Below are 18,998 nucleotides of genomic sequence, written 5' to 3'. Positions count from 1 at the left end.
ATTGACTGAATGTGGTATTTATTGTTGTGTACTATTCTTGTATACTGGATTAGTATAGTATCTTTTTTTTGAGCAGCTATGTTTGTTTTGTATTGGTTAAGGAGAAATGTTGTATTCGTCATGGGCACGCCCATGATGCACACCAAGGGAGGTAGGGAGAGTTAGTCTCCTCCGAGTTTTGGAGTTGGATGGTAGGTGCGGTGATGTGGAATCGGAGAGAATAAAAGGTAGGGGAAGGTGTTCCTCGTGGCTAAAGACTCCATATTATTCTTTGTGTATTTATTCAAACTTCTTTGCAATACAGGCACTGTGTGTGCACGACGCAACACCCCCACCCCTCCCATCCCCTGAATACAGAAGTTAAAAACCAGCTGTGATTGGGACGCAGGGGACCCTGGTGCCACTGAACCTTCTGCACTGTGAACCTGCTGAACCATTGACAGCTGTGCTTTTGATATGTAGGGTCGAAACCTTTATCTCGGCCCCTCTATCACGATTTGTTGAAGATGCTGTGATTTCCTGCTTTACCGATTTACTGCGATTTAGCCAACTTCAGGCAATTAGTGCAAGCAACGGAAAATAGATCTTATCGATAATTTACAGAGACTGTTGACATTGTTTTTGATACGGTGCTTGGGAAAAAAAAGTCCAAAAATGTATCCACCTCGCAAAATACACTTGTCAGAAGTGGGATTTGAACCCATACCTCCAAGAGAGGCTGCGACCTGAACGCAGCGCCTTAGACCACTCGGCCATCCTGACACTCTTCACACCTCCCTCATGGCTCAATTTCGAGCATATAAACCAAAATGAGTGCCATGTACTGAGTGAATGTTGTTTAATGTCCTCTGTATTTTCAATTCCAGACCTTCCTGCTCAGGGAAACAGTGGGATCTGAAGCTGATGAAGGAGAGAGGATGGATCATCCTGACAGTGAATCCGGTGGTGACTGCTACTAATTCTCAATCATCGACTACATGGGGTGTGGACATGCAGAAGTTTGAGCCAGTGCACATGGCCGGTGGTGACTGCTACTAATTCTCAATCATCTACTACAAGGGGTGTGGACATGCAGAATTTGGAGCCAGTTCAAGATTCAGATCAGGAGGTGCCTGGCTCCATACCAATCAACTCAGTGCCTCTGAGACAAGGACTTGAATGGTACAGTTTGAGTCCTCGACCGCCATGCTCAACGCGGCTGCAAGGATTCGGGGTGGATTGACTGAATGTGGCATTTCTTGTTGTGTACTATTCTTGTATACTAGTTTAGTATAGTATCTTTTTTTTGAGCAGCTATGTTTGTTTTGTATTGGTTAAGGAGAAATGTTGTGTTCGTCATGGGCACGCCTATGATGCACACCAAGGGAGGTAGGGAGTGTTAGTCTCCCCCGAGTTTTGGAGTTGGATGGTAGGCGCGGTGACGTGGAACCGGAGAGAATAAAAGGTCAGGGAAGGTGTTCCTCATGGCCAATGACTCTATATTATTCTCTGTGTATTTATTAAAACTTATCTGCGAAACAGGCATCGTGTGTGCACGATGCAACACACCCCTCCCATGCCCTGAATACAGAAGTTAAAAACCAGCTGTGATTGGGACGCAGGGGACCCTGGTGCCACTGAACCTTCTGCACTGTGAACCTGCTGAACTATTGACAGCTGTGCTTTTGGTATGTAGGGTCGAAACCTTTATCTCGGCCCCTCTATCACGATGTGTTGAAGATGCTGTGATTTCCTGCTTTACCGATTTACTGCGATTTAGCCAACTTCAGGCAATTAGTGAAAGCAATGGACAATAGATCTTATCGATAATTTACAGAAACTGTTGACATTGTTTTTGATAAGGGTGCTTGGAAATAAAAAGTCCAAAAATGTATCCACCTCGCAAAAGACACTTGTCAGAAGAGGGGTTTGAACCCACGTCTCCAAGGGAGACTGTGACCTGAATGCAGCACCTTAGACCACCCAGCCATCCTGACACTCTTGACACCAGACTGATGGCTCAATTTTCAGCTTATAAACCAAAATGAGTGCCATGTACTGAGTGAATGTTATTTAATGTCCTCTGTATTTTCAATTCCAGACCTTCCTGCTCAGGGAAACAGTGGGATCTGAAGCTGATGAAGGAGAGAGGATGGATCATCCTGACAGTGGACCCTGTGGTGACTGCTACTAATTCTCAATCATCTACTACATGGGGTGTGGACTTGCAGAATTTTGAGCCAGTGCATATGGCCGGTGGTGACTGCTACTAATTCTCAATCATCTACTACAGGGGGTGTGGACATGCAGAATTTGGAGCCAGCTCAAGATTCAGATCAGGAGGTGCCTGGCTCCATACCAATCAACTCAGTGCCTCTGAGACAAGGACTTGAACGGTACAGTTTGAGTCCTCGACCGCCATGCTCAACGCAGCTGCAAGGATTCGGGGTGGATTGACTGAATGTGGTATTTATTGTTGTGTACTATTCTTGTATACTGGATTAGTATAGTATCTTTTTTTTGAGCAGCTATGTTTGTTTTGTATTGGTTAAGGAGAAATGTGTTTGTCATGGGCACGCCCATGATGCACACCAAGGGAGGTAGGGAGTGTTAGTCTCCCCAGAGTTTTGGAGTTGGATGGTAGGTGCGGTGATGTGGAAACGGAGAGAATAAAAGGTAGGGGAAGGTGTTCCTCGTGGCTAAAGACTCCATATTATTCTTTGTGTATTTATTAAAACTTCTCTGCAAAACAGGCACTGTGTGTGCACGACGCAACACCCCCACCCCTCCCATCCCCTGAATACAGAAGTTAAAAACCAGCTGTGATTGGGACGCAGGGGACCCTGGTGCCACTGAACCTTCTGCACTGTGAACCTGCTGAACTATTGACAGCAGCGCTTTTTATATGTAGGGTCGAAACCTTTATCTCAGCCCCTCTATCACGATTTGTTGAAGATGCTGTGATTTCCTGCTTTACCGATTTACTGCGATTTAGCCAACTTCAGGCAATTAGTGCAAGCAACGGAAAATAGATCTTATCGATAATTTACAGAAACTGTTGACATTGTTTTTGATACGGTGCTTGGGAAAAAAAAGTCCAAAAATGTATCCACTTCGCAAAATACACTTGTCAGAAGTGGGATTTGAACCCACACCTCCAAGGGAGGCTGTGACCTGAACGCAGCGCCTCAGACCACTCGGCCATCCTGACACTCTTCACACCTCCCTCATGGCTCAATTTCGAGCGTATAAACCAAAATGAGTGCCATGTACTGAGTGAATGTTGTTTAATGTCCTCTGTATTTTCAATTCCAGACCTTCCTACTCAGGGAAACAGTGGGATCTGAAGCTGATGAAGGAGAGAGGATGGATCATCCTGACAGTGAATCCGGTGGTGACTGCTACTAATTCTCAATCATCGACTACATGGGGTGTGGACATGCAGAAGTTTGAGCCAGTGCACATGGCCGGTGGTGACTGCTACTAATTCTCAATCATCTACTACAAGGGGTGTGGACATGCAGAATTTGGAGCCAGTTCAAGATTCAGATCAGGAGGTGCCTGGCTCCATACCAATCAACTCAGTGCCTCTGAGACAAGGACTTGAACGGTACAGTTTGAGTCCTCGACCGCCATGCTCAACGCGGCTGCAAGGATTCGGGGTGGATTGACTGAATGTGGCATTTCTTGTTGTGTACTATTCTTGTATACTGAATTAGTATAGTATCTTTTTTTTGAGCAGCTATGTTTGTTTTGTATTGGTTAAGGAGAAATGTTGTGTTCGTCATGGGCACGCCTATGATGCACACCAAGGGAGGTAGGGAGTGTTAGTCTCCCCGAGTTTTGGAGTTGGATGGTAGGCGCGGTGACGTGGAACCGGAGAGAATAAAAGGTCAGGGAAGGTGTTCCTCGTGGCCAATGACTCTATATTATTCTCTGTGTATTTATTAAAACTTATCTGCGAAACAGGCACCGTGTGTGCACGATGCAACATACCCCTCCCATGCCCTGAATACAGAAGTTAAAAACCAGCTGTGATTGGGACGCAGGGGACCCTGGTGCCACTGAACCTTCTGCACTGTGAACCTGCTGAACTATTGACAGCTGCGCTCTTGATATGTAGGGTCGAAACCTTTATCTCTGCCCCTCTATCACGATTTGTTGAAGATGCTGTGATTATCCGCTTTACCGATTTACTGCCATTTAGCCAACTTCAGGAAATTAGTGCAAGCAACGGACAATAGATCTTATCGATAATTTACAGAAACTGTTGACATTGTTTTTGATACGGGTGCTTGGAGAAAAAAAAGTCAAAAAATGTATCCACCTCGCAAAAGACACTTGTCAGAAGTGGAATTCGAACCCACGCCTCCAAAGGAGACTGCGACATGAACGCAGCGCCTTAGACCACTCGGCCATCCTGACACTCTTGACACTGCACTGATGGCTCAATTTCCAGCTTATAAACCAAAATGAGTGCCATGTACTGAGTGAATGTTGTTTAATGTCTTCTGTATTTTCAATTCCAGACCTTCCTGCTCAGGGAAACAGTGGGATCTGAAGCTGATGAAGGAGAGAGGATGGACCCTCTGCACCCCCCTTCCCCCCCCAAGTCGGGGATGGAAGGGGAAGACCTTCCCCTTACACCCCCGACCCCCCCACCCCCCCCTGTGACGTCAGCGCGCGCGCGCGCGCGCGCTGATGTGTCACAGGGGCCTCCCTCGTCGCGCTGGAAGCTCTGCTTCCAGCGCGATTGAAAAAGAAATGCAAAAGCATTTCTTTTTCAATCACTTGGGAGGCCCGGAGGGGCTTCAAAGGGAAGGAAAAGTATTTCCTTCCCTTTGAAGTCCCTCCGAGGGTTTCAAAAGCCGGATTGCTTGCAATCCGGCTTTTGAAACCCCACTAGACACCAAGGATTTTTTTTTTTTTCTTAGAAATTGACAAAAGGGAGCGACCCCTTGGGCAAGGGTCGCTCCCAGGGGGGGCATTTTTTTGAAAAGGCCTTTTCTGCCCCCAGGGGGGGCAGAAACCTCTAGGCACCAGGGACCATTTTTTTTTTTTTTTTTTCATTTGTTTTTTTTTTTGGTGGGGAGCGACCCCTTAGGCAAGGGTCGCTCCCCTTGGGGGAAAATTATAATTTGCCCATTTCTGCCCCCCTTGGGGGCAGATTGGCCTATTTTGATGAGGCCAATTGCCCCCAAGGGGGGTAGAAACCACTAGACACCAGGGAGTTTTTTCTTTGCGTGAATTTCACGCAAAGGGAGCGACCACTTAGGCAAGGGTCGCTCCCTGGGGGGGAGGGGAATTTATTTTAGGCCATTTCTGCCCCCCCTGGGGGCAGATCGGCCTATTATTAGGCCGATCTGCCCCCAGGGGGGGAAGAAACCTCTAGGCGCCAGGGCAAATTTTTTTTGTGTGTTTTTTTTTTTTTTTCTTTTTTTTTTTTTAGAGATGGGGAGCGACCCATCAGGCAAGGGTCGCTCCCCTGGGGGGCAAATTGTATTTAGACCATTTCTGCCCCCCTGGGGGCAGATTGGCCGATTTTAGGTCAATCTGCCCCCAAGGGGGCAGAAACCACTAGGCACCGGGGATTTGTTTTTTGGCGCCAATGTCACGCAGGGGGAGCGACCCCGTAGGCAAGGGTCGCTCCCGGGGGGGGGGGGGGGGGGGGGGTTGGGGGGGCAAATTTATTTTAGGCCATTTCTGCCCCCCAGGGGGACAGATCGGCCTATTATTAGGCCGAACTGCCCCCGGGGGGGGCAGAACACTCTAGGCGCCAGGGCAATTTTTTTTTTGTGTTTTTTTTTTTGTTGTTTCTTTTTTTAGAGATGGGGAGCGACCCATCAGGCAAGGGTCGCTCCCCTGGGGGGGCAAATTGTATTTAGACCATTTCTGCCCCCCTGGGAGCAGATTGGCCAATTTTAGGTCAATCTGCCCCCAAGGGGGCAGAAACCACTAGGCACCGGGGATTTGTTTTTTGGCGCCAATGTCACGCAGGGGGAGCGACCCCGTAGGCAAGGGTCGCTCCCGGGGGGGGGGGGTGGGGGTTGGGGGGGCAAATTTATTTTAGGCCATTTCTGCCCCCCCGGGGGACAGATCGGCCTATTATTAGGCCGAACTGCCCCCGGGGGGGGGGGGCAGAACACTCTAGGCGCCAGGGCAATTTTTTTTTTGTGTTTTTTTTTTTTTTTTTGTTTCTTTTTTTAGAGATGGGGAGCGACCCATCAGGCAAGGGTCGCTCCCCTGGGGGGGCAAATTGTATGTAGACCATTTCTGCCCCCCTGGGGGCAGATTGGCCAATTCTAGGTCAATCTGCCCCCAAGGGGGCAGAAACCACTAGGCACCGGGGATTTGTTTTTTGGCGCCAATGTCACGCAGGGGGAGCGACCCCATAGGCAAGGGTCGCTCCCGGGGGGGGGGGTGGTTGGGGGGGCAAATTTATTTTAGGCCATTTCTGCCCCCCCGGGGGACAGATCGGCCTATTATTAGGCCGAACTGCCCCCGGGGGGGGGGGGGCAGAACACTCTAGGCGCCAGGGCAATTTTTTTTTTGTGTTTTTTTTTTTTTGTTGTTTCTTTTTTTAGAGATGGGGAGCGACCCATCAGGCAAGGGTCGCTCCCCTGGGGGGGCAAATTGTATTTAGACCATTTCTGCCCCCCTGGGGGCAGATTGGCCAATTTTAGGTCAATCTGCCCCCAAGGGGGCAGAAATCACTAGGCACCGGGGATTTGTTTTTTGGCGCCAATGTCACGCAGGGGGAGTGACCCCGTAGGCAAGGGTCGCTCCCGGGGGGGGGTGGGGGTTGGGGGGGCAAATTTATTTTAGGCCATTTCTGCCCCCCCGGGGGGCAGATCGTCCTATTATTAGGCCGAACTGCCCCCGGGGGGGGGGGCAGAACACTCTAGGCACCAGGGCAATTTTTTTTTGTGTTTTTTTTTTTTTGTTGTTTCTTTTTTTAGAGATGGGGAGCGACCCATCAGGCAAGGGTCGCTCCCCTGGGGGGGCAAATTGTATTTAGACCATTTCTGCCCCCCTGGGGGCAGATTGGCCAATTTTAGGTCAATCTGCCCCCAAGGGGGCAGAAACCACTAGGCACCGGGGATTTGTTTTTTGGCGCCAATGTCACGCAGGGGGAGCGACCCCGTAGGCAAGGGTCGCTCCCGGGGGGGGTGGGTGTTGGGGGGGCAAATTTATTTTAGGCCATTTCTGCCCCCCCGGGTGGCAGATCGGCCTATTATTAGGCCGATCTGCCCCCGGGGGGGGGGGGGCAGAAACCTCTAGGCGCCAGGGGAATTTTTCTTTTTTTTCTTTGTTTTTTTTTTTAGAGATGGGGAGCGACCCATCAGGCAAAAGTCGCTCCCCTGGGGGACAAATTGTATTTAGGCCATTTCTGCCCCCCTTGGGGGCAGATTGGCTGAGTTTAGGTCAACCTGCCCCCAAGGGGGCAGAAACCACTAGGCACCGGGGATTTGTTTTTTGGTGCCAATGTCACGCAGGGGGAGCGACCCCGTAGGCAAGGGTCGCTCCCGGCGGGGGAGGGTGGGGGTTGGGGGGGCAAATTTATTTTAGGGCATTTCTGCCCCCCCCCCCCTGGGGCCGGCTGAGCTACAGGCCAAACACCACAGGTAGGCACCTTGCAAAAAACACCTCTGTTTTCTGTGAAAAAATATGTTGTGTCCACGTTGTGTTTTGGGCCATTTCCTTTTGTGGGCGCTAGGCCTACCCACAGAAGTGATGTACCATTTTTATCGAGAGACTTAGGGGAACGCTGGGTGGAAGGAAATTTGTGGCTCCTCTCAGATTCCAGAACTTTCTGTCACCGAAATGAGAGGAAAAAGTGTTTTTTGGGCCAAATTTTGATGTTTGCAAAGGATTCTGGGTAACATAACCTGGTCAGAGCCCCGCAAGTCACCCCATCTTGGATTCCCCTGGGTTTCTAGTTTTCAAAAATGCACTGGTTTGCTAGGTTTCCTCAGGTGTCGGCTGAGCTACAGGCCAAAATCCACAGGTAGGCACTGCTTTTTATAAAAAAATTTGATGTGTCCACGTTGTGTTTTGGGCCCTTTCCTTTCGTGGGCGCTAGTCCTACCCACACAAGTGAGGTATCATTTTTATCGGGAGACTTGGGGGAACGCTGGGTAGAAGGAAATTTGTGGCTCCTCTCAGATTCCAGAACTTTCTGCCACAGAAATGTGAGTAACATGTGTATTTTTAGCCAAATTTTGAGGTTTGCAAAGGATTCTGGGTAACAGAACCTGGTCCGAGCCCCGCAAGTCACCCCTCCTTGGATTCCCCTAGGTCTCTAGTTTTCAGAAATGCACAGGTTTGGTAGGTTTCCCTAGGTGCCGGCTGAGCTAGAGGCCAAAATCTACAGGTAGGCACTTCGCAAAAAACACCTCTATTTTTTTCCAAAATTTAGGATGTGTCCACGTTGCGCTTTGGGGTGTTTCCTGTCGCCGGCGCTAGGCCTACCCACGCAAGTGAGGTATCATTTTTATCGGGAGACTTGGGGGAACGCTGGGTGGAAGGAAATTTGTAGCTCCTCTCAGATTCCAGAACTTTCTGCCACAGAAATGTGAGGGACATGTGTTTTTTTAGCCAAATGTTGAGGTTTGCAAAGGATTCTGGGTAACAGAACCTGGTCCGAGCCCCGCAAGTCACCCCTCCTTGGATTCCCCTAGGTCTCTAGTTTTCAGAAATGCATAGGTTTGGTAGGTTTCCCTAGGTGGCGGCTGAGCTAGAGGCCAAAATCTACAGGTAGTCACTTTGCTAAAAACAGCTCTGTTTTCTGTGATATGTCCACGTTGTGTTTTGGGGCATATCCTGTCGCGGGCGCTAGGCCTACCCACACAAGTGAGGTATCATTTTTATCGGGAGACGTGGGGGAACGCTGGGTGGAAGGAAATTTGTGGCTCCTCTCAGATTCCAGAACTTTCTGCCACAGAAATGTGAGGAACATGTGTTTTTTTAGCCAAATTTTGAGGTTTGCAAAGGATTCTGGGTAACAGAACCTGGTCCGAGCCACACAAGTCACCCCTCCTTGGATTCCCCTAGGTCTCTAGTTTTCAGAAATGCACAGGTTTGGTAGGTTTCCCTAGGTGGCGGCTGAGCTAGAGGCCAAAATCTACAGGTAGTCACTTTGCTAAAAACAGCTCTGTTTTCTGTGATATGTCCACGTTGTGTTTTGGGGCATATCCTGTCGCGGGCGCTAGGCCTACCCACACAAGTGAGGTATCATTTTTATCGGGAGACGTGGGGGAACGCTGGGTGGAAGGAAATTAGTGTCTCCTCTCAGATTCCAGAACTTTCTGCCACAGAAATGTGAGGAAAATGTGTTTTTTAGCCAAATTTTGAGGTTTGCAAAGGATTCTGGGTAACAGAACCTGGTCCGAGCCACACAACTCACCCCTCCTTGGATTCCCCTAGGTCTCTAGTTTTCAGAAATGCACAGGTTTGGTAGGTTTCCCTAGGTGGCGGCTGAGCTAGAGGCCAAAATCTACAGGTAGTCACTTTGCTAAAAACAGCTCTGTTTTCTGTGATATGTCCACGTTGTGTTTTGGGGCATATCCTGTCGCAGGCGCTAGGCCTACCCACACAAGTGAGGTATCATTTTTATCGGGAGACGTGGGGGAACGCTGGGTGGAAGGAAATTTGTGGCTCCTCTCAGATTCCAGAACTTTCTGCCACAGAAATGTGAGGAACATGTGTTTTTTTAGCCAAATTTTGAGGTTTGCAAAGGATTCTGGGTAACAGAACCTTGTCCGAGCCACACAAGTCACCCCTCCTTGGATTCCCCTAGGTCTCTAGTTTTCAGAAATGCATAGGTTTGGTAGGTTTCCCTAGGTGGCGGCTGAGCTAGAGGCCAAAATCTACAGGTAGTCACTTTGCTAAAAACATCTCTGTTTTCTGTGATATGTCCACGTTGTGTTTTGGGGCATATCCTGTCGCGGGCGCTAGGCCTACCCACACAAGTGAGGTATCATTTTTATCGGGAGACGTGGGGGGAACGCTGGGTGGAAGGAAATTTGTGTCTCCTCTCAGATTCCAGAACTTTCTGCCACAGAAATGTGAGGAACATGTGTTTTTTAGCCAAATTTTGAGGTTTGCAAAGGATTCTGGGTAACAGAACCTGGTCCGAGCCACACAAGTCACCCCTCCTTGGATTCCCCTAGGTCTCTAGTTTACAGAAATGCACAGGTTTGGTAGGTTTCCCTAGGTGGCGGCTGAGCTAGAGGCCAAAATCTACAGGTAGTCACTTTGCTAAAAACAGCTCTGTTTTCTGTGATATGTCCACGTTGTGTTTTGGGGCATATCCTGTCGCGGGCGCTAGGCCTACCCACACAAGTGAGGTATCATTTTTATCGGGAGACGTGGGGGAACGCTGGGTAGAAGGAAATTTGTGGCTCCTCTCAGATTCCAGAACTTTCTGCCACAGAAATGTGAGGAACATGTGTTTTTTTAGCCAAATTTTGAGGTTTGCAAAGGATTCTGGGTAACAGAACCTGGTCCGAGCCACACAAGTCACCCCTCCTTGGATTCCCCTAGGTCTCTAGTTTTCAGAAATGCACAGGTTTGGTAGGTTTCCCTAGGTGGCGGCTGAGCTAGAGGCCAAAATCTACAGGTAGTCACTTTGCTAAAAACAGCTCTGTTTTCTGTGATGTGTCCACGTTGTGTTTTGGGGCATATCCTGTCGCGGGCGCTAGGCCTACCCAAACAAGTGAGGTATCATTTTTATCGGGAGACTTGGGGGAACATAGAATAGCAAAACAAGTGTTATTGCCCCTTGTCTTTCTCTACATTTATTCCTTCCAAATATAGGGGTGTGTGTAAAAAAGACATCTATTTGAGAAATTCCATGTAATTCACGTGCTACTATGGTCACCCCGGAATTCAGAGATGTGCAAATAACCACTGCTCCTCAACACCTTATCTTGTGCCCTTTTTGGAAATGCAAAGGTTTTCTTGATAGCTATTTTTTACTCCTTATATTTCAGCAAATGAATTACTGTATACCCGGTATAGAATGAAAACGCACTGCAGGGTGCAGCTCATTTATTGGCTCTGGGTTCCTCGGGTTCTTGATGAACCTACAAACCCTATATATCCCCGCAACCAGAGGAGTCCAGCAGACGTAACGGTATTTTGCTTTCGATAATCTGACATTGCAGGGAAAAGTTACAGAGTAAAAAGTAGAGAAAAATTGATGTTTTTTTCACCTCAATTTCAATATTTTTCTTTTTCAGCTGTTATTTTCTGTAGGAAACCCTTGTAGGATCTACACAAATGACCCCTTGCTGAATTCAGAATTTTGTCTACTTTTCAGAAATGTTTAGGTTTCTGGGATCCAGCATTGGTTTCATGACCATTCCTGTCACCGACTGGAAGGAGGCTGAAAGCACAAAAAATTGCACAAATGGGGTATGCCCCAGTAAAATGCCAAAATTGTGTTGAAAAATTGGGTTTTCGGATTCAAGTCTGCCTGTTCCTGAAAGCTGGGAAGCTGCTGAGTTTAGCACCGCAAACCCTTTGTTGATGCCATTTTCAGGGGAAAAACCACAAGCCTTCTTCTGCAGCCCCTTTTTCCAATTTTTTTGAAAAAAACGAAATTTTCACTGTATTTTGGCCAATTTCTTGGCCTCCTTCAGGGGAACCCACAAAGTCTGGGTACCTATAGAATCCCTAGGATGTTGGAAAAAAAGGACGCAAATTTGGCTTGGTTAGCTTATGTGGACAAAAAGTTATGAGGGCCTAAGCGCGAACTGCCCCAAATAGGCAAAAAAAGGCCTGGCACAGGAGGGGGAAAAGGCCTGGCAGCGAAGGGGTTAAGGAGAAATGTTGTGTTCGTCATGGGCACGCCTATGATGCACACCAAGGGAGGTAGGGAGTGTTAGTCTCCCCCGAGTTTTGGAGTTGGATGGTAGGCGCGGTGACGTGGAACCGGAGAGAATAAAAGGTCAGGGAAGGTGTTCCTCGTGGCCAATGACTCTATATTATTCTCTGTGTATTTATTAAAACTTATCTGTGAAACAGGCACTGTGTGTGCACGATGCAACACACCCCTCCCATGCCCTGAATACAGAAGTTAAAAACCAGCTGTGATTGGGATGCAGGGGACCCTGGTGCCACTGAACCTTCTGCACTGTGAACCTGCTGAACTATTGACAGCTGTGCTTTTGATATGTAGGGTCGAAAACTTTATCTCGGCCCCTCTATCACGATTTGTTGAAGATGCTGTGATTTCCTGCTTTACCGATTTACTGCGATTTAGCCAACTTCAGGCAATTAGTGCAAGCAACAGACAATAGATCTTATCGATAATTTACAGAAACTGTTGACATTGTTTTTGATAAGGGTGCTTGGAAAAAAAAAGTCCAAAAATGTATCCACCTCGCAAAAGACACTTGTCAGAAGAGGGGTTTGAACCCATGTCTCCAAGGGAGATTGTGATCTGAATGCAGCACCTTAGACCACCCGGCCATCCTGACACTCTTGACACCAGACTGATGGCTCAATTTCCAGCTTATAAACCAAAATGAGTGCCATGTACTGAGTGAATGTTATTTAATGTCCTCTGTATTTTCAATTCCAGACCTTCCTGCTCAGGGAAACAGTGGGATCTGAAGCTGATGAAGGAGAGAGGATGGATCATCCTGACAGTGGACCCTGTGGTGACTGCTACTAATTCTCAATCATCTACTACATGGGGTGTGGACTTGCAGAATTTTGAGCCAGTGCATATGGCCGGTGGTGACTGCTACTAATTCTCAATCATCTACTACAGGAGGTGTGGACATGCAGAATTTGGAGCCAGTTCAAGATTCAGATCAGGAGGTGCCTGGCTCCATACCAATCAACTCAGTGCCTCTGAGACAAGGACTTGAACGGTACAGTTTGAGTCCTCGACCGCCATGCTCAACGCGGCTGCAAGGATTCGGGGTGGATTGACTGAATGTGGTATTTATTGTTGTGTACTATTCTTGTATACTGGATTAGTATAGTATCTTTTTTTTGAGCAGCTATGTTTGTTTTGTATTGGTTAAGGAGAAATGTTGTGTTCGTCATGGGCACGCCCATGATGCACACCAAGGGAGGTAGGGAGTGTTAGTCTCCTCCGAGTTTTGGAGTTGGATGGTAGGTGCGGTGATGTGGAATCGGAGAGAATAAAAGGTAGGGGAAGGTGTTCCTCGTGGCTAAAGACTCCATATTATTCTTTGTGTATTTATTCAAACTTCTTTGCAAAACAGGCACTGTGTGTGCACGACGCAACACCCCCACCCCTCCCATCCCCTGAATACAGAAGTTAAAAACCAGCTGTGATTGGGACGCAGGGGACCCTGGTGCCACTGAACCTTCTGCACTGTGAACCTGCTGAACTATTGACAGCTGCGCTTTTGATATGTAGGGTCGAAACCTTTATCTCGGCCCCTCTATCACGATTTGTTGAAGATGCTGTGATTTCCTGCTTTACCGATTTACTGCGATTTAGCCAACTTCAGGCAATTAGTGCAAGCAACGGAAAATAGATCTTATCGATAATTTACAGAAACTGTTGACATTGTTTTTGATACGGTGCTTGGGAAAAAAAAGTCCAAAAATGTATCCACCTCGCAAAATACACTTGTCAGAAGTGGGATTTGAACCCATACCTCCAAGGGAGGCTGCGACCTGAACGCAGCGCCTTAGACCACTCGGCCATCCTGACACTCTTCACACCTCCCTCATGGCTCAATTTCGAGCATATAAACCAAAATGAGTGCCATGTACTGAGTGAATGTTGTTTAATGTCCTCTGTATTTTCAATTCCAGAACTTCCTGCTCAGGGAAACAGTGGGATCTGAAGCTGATGAAGGAGAGAGGATGGATCATCCTGACAGTGAATCCGGTGGTGACTGCTACTAATTCTCAATCATCGACTACATGGGGTGTGGACATGCAGAAGTTTGAGCCAGTGCACATGGCCGGTGGTGACTGCTACTAATTCTCAATCATCTACTACAAGGGGTGTGGACATGCAGAATTTGGAACCAGTTCAAGATTCAGATCAGGAGGTGCCTGGCTCCATACCAATCAACTCAGTGCCTCTGAGACAAGGATTTGAACTGTACAGTTTGAGTCCTCGACCGCCATGCTCAACGCGGCTGCAAGGATTCGGGGTGGATTGACTGAATGTGGCATTTCTTGTTGTGTACTATTCTTGTATACTGGATTAGTGTTGGAAAATGGGTTATTGGTAAGGGCAGGTAGGTACCTACACCTAGCAACAAGCCACTAACCTCCAATTAGGTACAGTTAGGTCTCAGTAAATTAATCCCAGCTCAACCCTTGGTAGCTTGGCAACGAGCGTCAAGGCTTAACTTAGGAGACAAAGTGTAAAGCATTCAAATATCACAAAACAGTAATTAAATAAAACACAGGAAACAGTTTAAAAATCCAAAACCAATTGATAAAAATAGTTTATATTTTTATCTTTAAAATGACACAAAAACGAATAAAATTGGTTCAGGGGAACCGGAGATATGAATTTTTAAAGTATTATTATTTTTCTAGCGCTTAGAAACAAAAAGCGCCAATCGGGTCATCTGGTTGCACCAGGACCGGGGCAAAGTCAAAGTTTCAGGCCGACCGCGATGGAGCCCTGCTCGGCTACAAGTCGCGGGAGGCCTCGGTTAAAAAGTTACCTTCTGACTTAGTCTCTTTTTTGAAGTTTTTCTTCACCGGGACGAACCTGCCAGTTGAATCCGACCTCCTGGAGCCCTTGTCCGGATACGCGAAGTCGGTTTCCTCTGTGGTGATTTTTACCTTCGGACTTAGTTGTTTTTTCGAGGTGAAAATCCTTCGACCGGGGTAAACCTGGATCTTGATCCGACGTCCATGGAGCCCTTCTCGGATACGATGGCTGGGAGGTCCCGGTCAACTTTTTACCTTCGGACTTAGTCTCTTTTTTGGATGTTTTTCTTTACCGGGACGAACCACGAAGTCAGGCCGGGTCGCGGTTGAGGCAAGCCGGCTAGAATTTCCGCGGCGGGTCGGTCCCTCTCTGGAGCTTTTTTCCAAAAATTCTCAAATCTTTTCCAAACTTCTGGGGCTTCACCCAGATGTTCTTTTAAGGTTCTTTTGGGGTCCACAGCTCACCCCAAGGGTCCAGAAGTTCTGTGATGGTCCTTGGGGGGTGCGGACTTCAACTCCCAGAATGCACCTGGCGCAAACTCCTTTTTGGCCACTGGACAGTGGTCAGCTGGTCGCTTTCTTCAGGAGTTGGTGCAGGGGACTCTGGTTAGCAATTTTTCACCTGTAGCAAACAGGGAGTCCCTCCTTGAACCAGTTGAAGCCAGGCAAAGTCCTTCTTGTGGTGAAGCCCAAGTGTGCAGCTGGTGCAGTCCTTCTGAGTGCAGGGTCCAGGTGCAGGCCAGGGGTCCAGCAGGGCAGTCCTTCTTCTCCTTGTAGTTCCTTCTTCTTGAAATTTGGTGGGGATCTGAGGTGTGGGTGCAGGTCTGCCAGTTTTATCCTTGCTCCTGGGTGAAAAGCAGGGGGGTCCTGGTTCTCCAATCAGGGACAGGGTCGTCCCCCTGTGATGACCACTTCCTGGGAAGTGTGGCACAAATCCATCCCAGAAGGCAACAGTCTCTAAAAATCCAACATGGATGAATCTGATTTTTGGAGGTTACATCTGGCTGAGCCCACCCACTGGTGTGGCTAAAAATCATAAACACACCCCTCTCCTGCCCTCTCCTAATCTAATCAAGGGGGCACCTAGTTGTCTGGGGTTGCAGGATGTGGGGGTGTTGCTGGGTGCTCCAAATGTCCTTCTCTGCCTTTGAAGACCAGTTTGGCCGCCCTCCCCCTTCCTGCCTCACCATCTGCTGAGGGGAGATTCTCTCCCCCAAGCACATTCCTTTGTGTGAAGTCAGGCCACTTCACACCTCATCAAGGTAGCCTGGCAGAAGCTGCTGCAGGCTGGCCAATCAGAGCACAGCAGCAAAAACAATGCAGAGCTGAAATTGGCAACTTTTTAGGTAAAGTCTAAACTTTTTACCTGAACAAGTTATATTAAATCCAACAACTGGAAGTTGTGGGATTTAATACAACAATTAATTTGAAACCACATTATTGGTATGTAACATTTAAGGAGACTTTACAATTTAAAATAAAGTCTGCCCATTCTAGCCTATGAAGGCCATTTACTTCAATGAGGAAAAAACGAATTTGGCTGTTTTTACCTCACCAGGGCTTATAAATCTATTTTTATAAAGTCCCTGCTTATAGTTACATGGCACCCAGCCCTAGGGGCACATAGGGCACACCTTAGGGGTGACTTATATGTAAAAATAAGGAAGTTTAAGACTTTGGAAGTACCTTTAATTCCAAAGTCGAATTTGCATATAACTTTAATTTAAAAGCAGCCAGCAAGGCAGGCTTGCTTTTAAAATGACACTGGGCACCTCAGCAGTGCACCTAGGTGTGCACCACCTATGCTGTGGTCCCTTAACCTACATGCCCTACCATATACTAGGGACTTATAGGTAGGTTAACTTAGCCAATTATAATTAGCCTAATTTGCATATCCATTTTACACAGAGCACAGGCCCTGGGACTGGTTAGCAGTACCCAGGGCACCATCAGAGTCAGGAAAACACCAGCATAAAGTGGAAAATGGGGGCAAAAAGTTAGGTGGCCTCTGCAATCAGCCCTGTTTTCTCACAATTAGTATTGTATCTTTTTTTTGAGCAGCTATGTTTGTTTTGTATTGGTTAAGGAGAAATGTTGTGTTCGTCATGGGCACGCCTATGATGCACACCAAGGGAGGTAGGGAGTGTTAGTCTCCCCTGAGTTTTGGAGTTGGATGGAAGGCGCGGTGACGTGGAACCGGAGAGAATAAATGGTCAGGGAAGGTGTTCCTCGTGGCCAATGACTCTATATTATTCTCTGTGTATTTATTAAAACTTATCTGCGAAACAGGCACCGTGTGTGCACGATGCAACACACCCCTCCCAAGCCCTGAATACAGAAGTTAAAAACCAGCTGTGATTGGGACGCAGGGGACCCTGGTGCCACTGAACCTTCTGCACTGTGAACCTGCTGAACTATTGACAGCTGCGCTCTTGATATGTAGGGTCGAAACCTTTATTTCTGCCCCTCTATCACGATTTGTTGAAGATGCTGTGATTTCCCGCTTTACCGATTTACTGCGATTTAGCCAACTTCAGGAAATTAGTGCAAGCAACGGACAATAGATCTTATCGATAATTTACAGAAACTGTTGACATTGTTTTTGATACGGGTGCTTGGAAAAAAAAAGTCAAAAAATGTATCCACCTCGCAAAAGACACTTGTCAGAAGGGGGATTCAAACCCATGCCTCCAAAGGAGACTGCGACCTGAACACATCGCCTTAGACCACTCGGCCATCCTGACACTCGTGACACTGCACTGATGGCTCAATTTCCAGCTTATAAACCAAAATGAGTGCCATGTACTGAGGGAATGTTGTTTAATGTCCTCTGTATTTTCAATTCCAGACCTTCCTGCTCAGGGAAACAGTGGGATCTGTAGCTGATGAAGGAGAGAGGATGGATCATCCTGACAGTGGATCCGGTGGTGACTGCTACTAATTCTCAATCATCTACTACATGGGGTGTGGACATGCTGAATTTTGAGCCAGTGCACATGGCCGGTGGTGACTGCTACTAATTCTCAATCATCTACTACAGGGGGTGTGGGCATGCAGAATTTGGAGCCAGTTCAAGATTCAGATCAGGAGATACAGAAGTTAAAAACCAGCTGTGATTGGGATGCAGGGGACCCTGGTGCCACTGAACCTTCTGCACTGTGAACCTGCTGAACTATTGACAGCTGCGCTTTTGATATGTAGGGTCGAAACCTTTATCTCGGCCCCTCTATCACGATTTGTTGAAGATGCTGTGATTTCCTGCTTTACCGATTTACTGCGATTTAGCCAACTTCAGGCAATTAGTGCAAGCAACGGAAAATAGATCTTATTGATAATTTACAGAAACTGTTGACATTGTTTTTGATACGGTGCTTGGGAAAAAAAAGTCCAAAAATGTATCCACCTCGCAAAATACACTTGTCAGAAGTGGGATTTGAACCCACACCTCCAAGGGAGGCTGCGACCGGAACACAGCCCCTTAGACCACTCAGCCATCCTGACACTCTTCACACTTCCCTCATGGCTCAATTTCGAGCGTATAAACCAAAATGAGTGCCATGTACTGAGTGAATGTTGTTTAATGTCCTCTGTATTTTCAATTCCAGACCTTCCTGCTCAGGGAAACAGTGGGATCTTGTAGGAAAGTACCATCTTGCCTGGCATGTTACCCCCATTTTCCACTGTATATATGTTGTTTTAGTTGTATGTGTCACTGGGACCCTGGTAACCCAGGGCCCCAGTGCTCATAAGTGTGCCTGAATGTGTTACCTGTGTAGTGACTAACTGTCTCACTGAGGCTCTGCTAATCAGAACCTCAGTGGTTATGCTCTCTCATTTCTTTCCAAATTGTCACTGACAGGCTAGTGACCATTTTTACCAATTTACATTGGCTTACTGGAACACCCTTATAATTCCCTAGTATATGGTACTGAGGTACCCAGGGTATTGGGGTTCCAGGAGATCCCTATGGGCTGCAGCATTTCTTTTGCCACCCATAGGGAGCTCTGACAATTCTTACACAGGCCTGCCACTGCAGCCTGAGTGAAATAACGTCCACGTTATTTCACAGCCATTTTACACTGCACTTAAGTAACTTATAAGTCATCTATATGTCTAACCTTTACCTGGTAAAGGTTAGGTGCAAAGTTACTTAGTGTGAGGGCACCCTGGCACTAGCCAAGGTGCCCCCACATTGTTCAGAGCCAATTCCCTGAACTTTGTGAGTGCGGGGACACCATTACACGCGTGCACTACATATAGGTCACTACCTATATGTAGCTTCACCATGGTAACTCCGAATATGGCCATGTAACATGTCTATGATCATGGAATTGCCCCCTCTATACCATCCT

At 47.5% G+C, this 18,998-nt stretch overlaps 2 non-coding genes across 2 annotated transcripts; both read right to left on the bottom strand.

Moving 5' to 3' along the window:
• Positions 1-4,321: 4,321 nt before the first annotated feature.
• On the bottom strand, positions 4,322-4,404 carry TRNAM-CAU (transfer RNA methionine (anticodon CAU)). The gene has a single exon. It is a non-coding gene; the product is annotated as a tRNA-Met (tRNA).
• A 13,660-nt stretch (positions 4,405-18,064) lies between these two features.
• TRNAR-CCG (transfer RNA arginine (anticodon CCG)) lies at positions 18,065-18,147 on the bottom strand. The gene has a single exon. It is a non-coding gene; the product is annotated as a tRNA-Arg (tRNA).
• Positions 18,148-18,998: the final 851 nt, after the last annotated feature.

This window comes from Pleurodeles waltl, unplaced genomic scaffold (assembly GCF_031143425.1).
Source record: "Pleurodeles waltl isolate 20211129_DDA unplaced genomic scaffold, aPleWal1.hap1.20221129 scaffold_39, whole genome shotgun sequence".
NCBI classification, from domain to species: Eukaryota; Metazoa; Chordata; class Amphibia; order Caudata; family Salamandridae; genus Pleurodeles; species Pleurodeles waltl.
Note: the sequence above shows the minus strand (reverse complement) of the source record. Positions and strands in the feature narration are given on the sequence as shown.